The 9257-nt window shown below is 42.2% G+C and overlaps 1 non-coding gene across 1 annotated transcript; it reads left to right on the forward strand.

Annotated features, from left to right (window-relative positions):
* The first annotated feature begins 3032 nt into the window (after positions 1-3032).
* On the forward strand, positions 3033-3139 carry LOC141616094 (small nucleolar RNA R71). The gene has a single exon (XR_012530467.1). It is a non-coding gene; the product is annotated as a small nucleolar RNA R71 (small nucleolar RNA).
* Positions 3140-9257: the final 6118 nt, after the last annotated feature.

The following is a 9257-nucleotide window of genomic DNA, read 5'->3' on the forward strand; positions in this document are numbered from 1 at the left end:
AAAATTAAATAAATAAAACATGAAGTAAAGACTTAGAAACTCACAAGACTTTAAGCGCTGCAAAGGAAACCTCCCCAAACCAGCGTGAGCTAGGAGGTTTCAGTAGCCAGCAGTGCTACTATTAAGTACCTGAAAAGACAAGTAAAGTACCACGCATAAAATCGAGAAAGCAATGATGAAGCGGTGTTATGTGCAAAATTGAGAAAAATGGAAGAAAAAAATAGTGACGGAAGATAAAGTGGAGTAGAAAACTCCCTTAATTCCGCAAATCGACCAAACATAGCAGGAGAGAGGTCGTAAACAGTGTGCAATGATGCGGTCGGTCGATCGACCACATCACTCAGTCGATCGGCCGAGGTGAAAGGAACAGTAGCTCCTGGAAACTGCAGACCAGTCGATCGACTATATAGCCCAGTCGATCGACTGAAAATACGGTTGTACTTTAGATTTCTTCGTATTTGCTCAATTACTTGAGCTAATGAGGTCTAAAAACCTGTAAATGCACAATAATACGCGCCCAAAATTGCGCAAAACCCAAAGTAAAGTCGAAAGCGTATAAAATCGTAAGCAAGCAAAATAAAATGCGAAGTCTTTCGCACACAAAAGCAATAAAAAGTGTCTAACAAAAGCAAATAAAATGTTTGTAAAACATGTGATCAACTAGTAGTTGATCAAGAACGGCACAGAATGGCCCACTTGGTCGGCTTCTGGCTACTAGAGGTAGCCTCAACGGTGCTTATCTTCTCAGCTGCACCCTTCTTAACTTCCACGTCCGTATGGCTCAACGGATCAACAGCTTCATCATCTCCCCAGTCAATGACCTCTTCTTGCTCATCAAAGTCCAAGTCGGACTCCCTTACATTGACCGGCTCGTCATCAACTTCCTCATCAGTGCCATAGCTAAGGCAACCAAGACCGCCTCGTGAAATGATTGGCTTCTTCGCAGCTGGAGTAACTTGCAGCTCTTCCTTCCCCAAACCAGCTCCTGCAATATCAGAAATAGACAAATCTTCCTCCAATTTGCTCCCAATCTGGGGCGGAGGGGTTACAACAGGAATGGGACTAGAGATAGGCATATCAGGAAGCAGAAAGTAAGATTTCTTTTTAGAAACCGTATTGCAAGTCATAGGCCACATGGGGTCCTTCTTCTTAGCAGGTTGGGCAAAGACAATAGAATGCTTCCCTACTTTAAAAGTCAAGGTACCTGAACCAACATCTATGACTGCACCAGCAGTGTGCAGAAATGGCCTACCCAAAATAATGGGAATATGGGCATCCTCAGGCATGTCAAGTACGACAAAGTCAACAGGGAAGAAGAACTTCCCTATTTGCACGGGGATGTCCTCTAAGACTCCTATTGAACGGACCGCAGATCGGTCAGCCATCTGTACTGTCATGTCTGTCACTGCGAACCTAGTCAATTTGAGCTTCCTAGCAAGACTCAAGGGCATTACACTTATACTAGCTCCTAAGTCACATAATGCCTTCTCAATAGAGAAGGTACCTATATTACAAGGAACAGAAAAACTACCCGGGTCTTCTAGCTTGTGAGGTGCAGTGGGAGACAAATAAGAGCATGACTCTTTGGTTAATGCGACAGTATGCACATTTTCAAGTGACTTTTTCTTAGACAAGAGTTGTTTCATGAACTTCATATAAGCGGGCACTTGATTCACTAACTCAAGGAAAGGCACTTGTACGTTAAGACTACGAACAACATTTTCAAATTTACTGAAAGATACCTATTCCTTTGTCGGCACTAGTCTCTCTGGATACGGGGCTGTAAGAAGCAGCTTAGCCCTTTCCTCTAAATCACGCATGCCGGCATCCGTGGACTTAGGCTGGAAGTCCACCACCTTCTCTTTATTGAAGCTTGAACCCTCTTCAGACCGTCTCAAATGTGAGCCATTGACCGACATTGGGTCGAACTTCGGAATCGGGACGGACCCATTAGCACTCGGGTCCTGCCCCAATACTTTCGGAGTTGTCGTACCCCGAAATAAGTGGTCTCTCAAATTATTGGGCATTGGAGGACGAAATTTCTCACTATCAGCAGCGATCTCAGTCGATCGACCAGTGATGTCAGTCGATCGACTGAGTTGAACAGGACCAGAAGCTTCTGTAACTCGCACTTCAGTCGATCGACCAGGTATGTCAGTCGATCGACTGATATACCTGGTAGACGCCTTTTTCTTTCCTTTGCTCGTTCCAGCTTTGTTTTGACTCGGTTTCGCCTCATCTTTTGCAGCATCATCCTCGACCATAGCAGGCCCCTCCAGGGTGGACCCACTCCTCAACGTGATGGCATTAAGGGTCTCCTTTTGGTCGGTTTGAGTCGGTAAGTGTCCCGGAGCTCGAGTGGTATTCTTGCTAGCCAATTGAGCAATTTGGCTCTCTAGCATCTTCATCCCGGCCTCTCTAGCTTGGGACTCCTTCAGCAATAAGTTCTTCAACTCGGTGAACTCGGAATTTTGGGATTGTTGTTGCTTTGAGGAACATACGGAGGCTTTTGATATGGTGCTTATGTGGAGGCACATAGGCTTGCTTCTTCTTCTTGTTGGGAGGTTGAGTCGGATTCGGGACATTCTGGCTACTCCACCTCAAGTTGGGGTGGACATTCGGCTCATAGTACGTGTTTTTCTGCCTATAATGTTGAAAGGCGCGCAAGACTCAAAGGGGACAGAACAATTTTCCGAGACATGCCCCTCGGCTCCACATCTTCTACTGACGAAAGCACCGTCTCAAACAAAGATTAACATGGTACATCCCTCCTTTAGAAGCTCCTCCCAACTCATATTTGTCAAACCTTGCGGTGAGAGCCTCTAGTGCGAAAGAACAGAGGAAGATTCAGCACTCTCCTTTGATTGCTTCGAATTCCCATATTCAACTTTATGGGTGGCTAAGTCATCAATGATCTTCCACCCCTTAGTCTCTCCCATATTCTCAAGAAATCGGCCATTGGTCGACATCCAAAATAACCCTCGATCGTCATACGACCCATTATAGAACGATTGCAAAGACTCCATTTTTCGAACCCATGGTGCGGTATGGTTCGCACCAATTTCTTGAAACGGACCCATGCTTCATGAAAGTTCTCATCAGGTCCCCGTTTAAAGCTCGTGATCTGAGCTCTAATGGCATTTGTCTTTGAGGCAGAGAAGTATTTCTTGTAGAATGCCAAGGCCAATGAATTCCGATCGGTGATCCCATGAGCGGCTCGATCCGCATCTCTATACCACTCCCTTACAAAGATCACGAAGGGAGAAAATGAACATGGTCTCCTTGATCCGGTCTTGGGTCACACCGGTCGGCGGGGGTATAGAGCAGCAATAATCAATAAAAATCTCTATATGCTTGGCTGCATCTTCATTTGCAGCTCCCCCGAACTGGTTTCTCTCAACCAGGTTAATATAGGAAGGCTTCGGCTCGAATTTTCTCGCCTCCCCAGGTAGTTCGAATCCTTTGTAGAGGTTCGCACTGTCGGCTCGAGTGACTAGCAATAGTTGCTTCTTCACCATGACTGGAATTTCGGAGAAGTGACTGTCTCACTGAAGAAGTAGAGGCGGGAGATATAGGTGGATCTTCTTGAACGCAGAGCGTTCTCGTAGTAACTTGACAGAGTACTCAGCTCTTCCTCTGTCGGTAATACCCTTTGTGATCGTCTCAAATCGCGCAAGGATTTCTCGATCTCAGGATTGAATGGTACTAGTTCACCACCCTGTGACCTGCGCATAAGAAGAAACTACAAAAAGAATATAAGAAAAGTTTAAGGAACGGAAGTCCCTTAAACTAAAGAAAGACTAAATAAAAACAATAAAAATTAGAACAATTGCCTCCCCGGCAACGGCGCCAAAATTTGATACCCGTCGTTGTAGGTACCAGAAATAAGATTTATAATTTCCTATTAAAACTAACCTAGGCTAGTGGTAACAGGGTCGAACCACAAGGAGGCGAATGTAATTTCTAATTGTCTAATTTAGTCTAAGGTAACGAAAGTGAGGGTTGATTTGATTTGGTCTATACTAATAGCAAATAAAGACAATAAACTAAATAAACAGTTAAAACAGATAAAAGAAGGGGTACTAGGATGGTCGGTTCACTATAGTTTCGGCGGCAGCATATTAAACAGGTCTAAATCAAACACATGAGGCGGGAAACAAGAGGTCCTCTCGGTCCACTCTTAACAGATAGCATCTTTCGATCTCGCTATAAGTCCCTAATATCACTAATACTGACTCTCGTCCTGAAAAGTGATTTATAATCTAAACTTTAGTCGTTTTAATTGGTGATCTAACAACTGTCCTTATCTTTCGATCTAATGGGTCAGTCAAATATTAAGCACTCAACTAGTCGCATGCATTCGATTCGTCAAACACAGCATTTAAATCAATTAAAACGAGGGTAAACCTCACGTGGTCAGTCGATCGACCAAGTATGTCAGTCGATCGACTGACTCGCGATTCAGGCTGTATTCATTCTACGCCGCCTACACTATAATTCCCCTACATCCTAGCACGAATAATTTAGCTACTCGTACTAAGAATGATAACAATAATAAGATTGATGAAATAAACAGAAGAATTCATAATTAAAACAACGGAACAAAAGGTTAGCATAAAACGATAATTATGGTTTCGGGAACTAACTAACAATTCTATACTATCAATGCAATAAAGATGGACTGAAATTAGAACAGAAGGAATACCGAAATTACAGAGGAATGATTAGAAGTACGAATGAAAATCCGATGCCAACCAATATTCCAAACCCTAATTATTGTCTAAAGAACTGAATGTAAAACTAGGTAAATTTCTGAATGAATATCCCTGTAAACTAGGTTACGTTATATAGGAAATATACGTAACACTTATTATTAAAACCTAAACACAATGGGCTTCAAGTTCCTTGATCTTTTAATTCTCGTCTGAAGCAGCGATGTGGTCGATCGACTAAGAGTGGCGGTCGATCGACTGAGTAGTAGTGTACAGTAGCCTCTGGAACCCGCAAGTTGGTCGATCGACTGAAGGCAGTGGTCGATCGACCGAGGTAGCTGACACTTGACTTCTATATTCTCGTGGATTTGTCTTTTGGGCCTTGGAATGCGCACCAAGCTCGTTCCTTAAGCGAATGCTTCACGTCAAATGCAATGCAAGACACTCGGAGACGGATTTAGCTCAATTTCCATTGAATTCTTCACATTTCTGCAATAATGTACAAAAACACGAAAGTAGACGGAAATAGGGGAAATGGTAGCTTAAACTACACAAATGAGCTCTGAAATGCGTGAAAAATAGGATGTAAAACATCATATAAAAGACACGCATCATTGGGCATTCACTGTTTCATACTTTTGGCTGTCCTTGTAGATGTCATCTCCTTTGAGGCACATTAGTTGCTCTTCTAAGTACTGAAGACGCTTTTCAGCTTCAGTGAGGATAGGTGTAGAATCTTTTTCAGGTTGATCGTCGTGCAAAGGGATGTCAGGAATAGGACCCTCCGCAGGAGGAAGTCTAGCCTCCATGGCTACAATGCGACCTTCGATTGTTTGGAGACGAGCATAGGCGACGGCTTGACTAGCTTGAATACGAAGTAGTGCGGCCAAAACTTGATTATTACCATTACCATCGGGTTGACCCTGGACGCTTACTGCACTTTCGTTTGTTCCGACCATCTTGGACTGAAGATAAGAATCGATGACGAATCAAGACACAATCGACTACTTTGCACACTTACTCTAACAAAAAAAGACCGTGGAATGACCGAAAGGGGAAAAGGACACGTGTGTGTCGTTTGGGTTGAAGAAAGTTGTTTTTTGAAATGTTGTCCTAAACAATCATTATGTGTGATTGTAGGAGTGTTGATTTTGAGGTTTGATTTTTGAAAATGGTTGATTTTTTGAAAGTTTGACAGAGTTTTGACTTGATTTTGTTGACTTTAAACTTTTTAGGCCATTTTGAAAGATTTACATTTTTGTATTTTGAAGAAAGGTTTTAAAATTTTTATCATAGTTTTGATTACAAAAGGTGATATCATACAAGTTACAAACACGAACATAGGCATTATAACGGTATTCTGAGTGCTTTTAGAAGGGTTTTCAATTAAAGGGTGAGTTTCCATACCAAGCTATAGTACCCTGGTCTGTGGAGAGGTCCGCGCCAAATATGAGTCGGGTCAGTTCCTCGTCCGTTCGCTCGAGTAGTGAAAGCTCTTGATACAAACATGAGTAAGCATTGTGGTATAGTTGACGTCAATCCTTATCCATCTTTGGGTGCAAATAGGAACTTGCACTGTCCAGACAGAACGATTGGTCGAATGGGTTGGGTTAAGTCTAGGAAGGCTGGCTAAAACGACCTAAGAAGGACGAGTAATGAAGATTGACAACTGTCTCATATAAACTATTCCCTAACCTTGTTCAAGTTTCACCCTAGGTAACACTAGACTTAGTCTAAGTGTATCATTCCGAGCGGAGTCGCCAAACTGTGGACACAGCCAAACGCGCCGCGCGCACCCGCTCGTTGGTTTCGAGGCGGCGACACTTCTCCCATGGAACTCCGGCGCGAGTGTCAAAGCACGTCATGGGCCGTTACCGATTTGAAAGGTATTGAAACCGGTGAAAGGTTTGACAAGCCTGCATTTGTGGAGTCGCCACCAATTTTTATGCAAAATTGGAACCGTTCAATTCTTCGCGTCATGTCAAGACACAAAGTAGTGACATGGACACAAAAAATTTTGTTACCCTTAGCATTCTATGTCTAGAATGACTCTCGCGATGCCAATGAACACGGATGTTCACAGAGATCTTGAGTAAGGGTGAGGGTACGTATTAGGAAGCTCGTTTATTTAAACACCTAATCCCGCCCGCCTCGATAGCGGCATCTACTAATGATCAGGGAAGTTATTTATACTCGATGTGTTGTCAGTTGTATGCATGCTATGCAACAAACACGGATTAATCCTAGCATGTGAATTTAGACTAAGTCGGTTTTACATACAATTTAGCATCCAATTGGGTCGAAGTGAAGAATTACATTCATTTACATGTGAATGCCAGATAAATAAATCATATAAGGGAAATATGAAATAAAGGAATTAATTACAATAAATAAATTACAATTGATAATTTGAATTTACGTCACAAGTACGCTCAGAAGGAAGAATTGAAAATAAAATAAAAAAAGGAAAAGAAACTAAACTAAAATACGAAAATATGTCGGATTATAAGTGATAATACAAAATAATAGTCGATTAAAAACTAATACCAAAGCTACGTCTGAACGAGATGAGTTCAGAGGCAGAAACCATCTCAGAACAGGCGCAGCATCTGCTGCGTCCCTTAGAAGACGTGCACCAAATCGTTATTGTTCGTTGGTTAATTAATGTTGATTATTGTTATATAACTCGAGTAGAAGCGATTTAATCGTATTACATGCATATTGAACCGTCATAAAGCGATAAATGGGCGAATAAATAAAGCATTAGAAGTTATGGTTATTTACGATGTCGGAATCGATTGATATACAAAATTCGAATTAGAGACGGTTGAAAGCAAAAGAAAACAAAATCTGAAAAATAAAGAGAAATATGTACAAAGGACAAATTCCAGGGACTTGACATGGATGAATCGAGTCTCTAAAATCCGGGTTTGAATTTGTGACGAAAACCCGCAAATATTAGTTACAAGGGAATTAAGTCGGAAATTGAAAAGGATTGATAAAACACACGTTTTATAAACTGAAAATATGAGATTTGGAAGAATAAAGAAAGGAAATGAAATGAAACAAGGAGACGGATACTCGAGGAAGAACAAGAAGAGGAGCAACAGAGAAGCAACCTCTCGCAGAGGCGCAGCAAATGTTGCGACTATTCCAGTAGGCGCGTCTGTTGATGTGTTTCTTCTAGGTCGTCTTTCACTGCTGTTTTGAAAAATAGGTTTGAAAGGATGATTTTGAAAACGATTTTGAGCATACTTGTGATATAAATTCGTACATTAATTAATACAAAATAAAATACAATAAAAAATTGGGATTTACACCCTCATACTTACGTGTTTGACGAAGCGAGATTAACTAAGTTGTCATTTTAGTGATTGCTCGACTCGATGTAATATGAAAGTGCCCTCTTAAGAGGATTTAGAACAAATTGATTGAGTTGATTAAAGTGTAGTGGTCAAATGACTCAGTCATGCAACATGACTGGTACTCAGAATGATCTGAGCTTACGTGCATGGTCGCGTAAAGCAAGCACATAGGCGTCCAAAAGTAAGAGCGCGGTCTTAGAATGCAAAGGGAGAAGAGAACAGTGGTCACTCGCGTGAGAAATATGTGAGGCGGATGCCTATATTTATACTAATCACGTGAAGTTATTATGGTTAAAGTAGAATTAGGAAATAAGTCCGGAAGAAATCTGAAAACTGGAGAAAAGGCAGCCCAGGAAGAGGCGCAGCAGGAACTGCGACCCTTCCAAGAGGCGCAACATCTGCTGCGTTCTCTCTTGGGCAGTTTCCTCCTCAGCAAGGAAGATTCCCGTGGTTTAATAAGACCTGGAAAAATGAGTCAACGGGTCGGGATCGGGTCGGGCCAAATCGGGTCGAGCCAGTTCGGGTCTCTCATTGTTTTCGGGTTAATTCGGATCGGGACGGGTCATTTCGGGTTTCGGGTTTGTTGGTCGGGTCTGTTTCGGGTCAAGCGGGTCGGGTTGTTTCAGGTCGGGTCATTTTCGGGTCAATGAATTATAGAGAAATAGCCATTTCAAGTCTTTTCGGTTCAATTAGAGTTATATTTTGTCGGGTCATTTTCGGGTTTGGTGGTTTCAGATCGTGTCATTTTCGGGTCGGGTCAGTTACGAGTCAAAAAAGCTCGGGTCCATTCGGGTTTTCGGATCATATTAGCGTGATGTAGTTCGGGTCACGTAGGGTCTCGGGTCATTCTTTTCGGGTCGGGTCAATCGGGTCGGGTTGCTTTTGCCAGGTCTAGTTTTAATTAGGAATTAAGGAAGATGTATGCTTCCTTATTCCGCAAGGTAGATATATTCGTGATAAAAGATAAAATTTGGGAATAATACTCCGGAAAATTCCAGCATTTCTGACTCGGTTTTAAGACGGTTTAGAAAATGGAAGCGGTTTTTGCCCCGAACTCCAAATGAACTCTAATTAGTGTCAAAACGACCGTATCGGCGCGTAGATTATGACCATGAAGTTGACTCGGCGTTTTGAGCTATCACGTGTCGACGAAATTATGAAATTTCATAAATCGCTCCGC

The sequence above is a fragment of the Silene latifolia genome, chromosome 11, assembly GCF_048544455.1.
Source record: "Silene latifolia isolate original U9 population chromosome 11, ASM4854445v1, whole genome shotgun sequence".
Lineage (NCBI taxonomy): Eukaryota > Viridiplantae > Streptophyta > Magnoliopsida > Caryophyllales > Caryophyllaceae > Silene > Silene latifolia.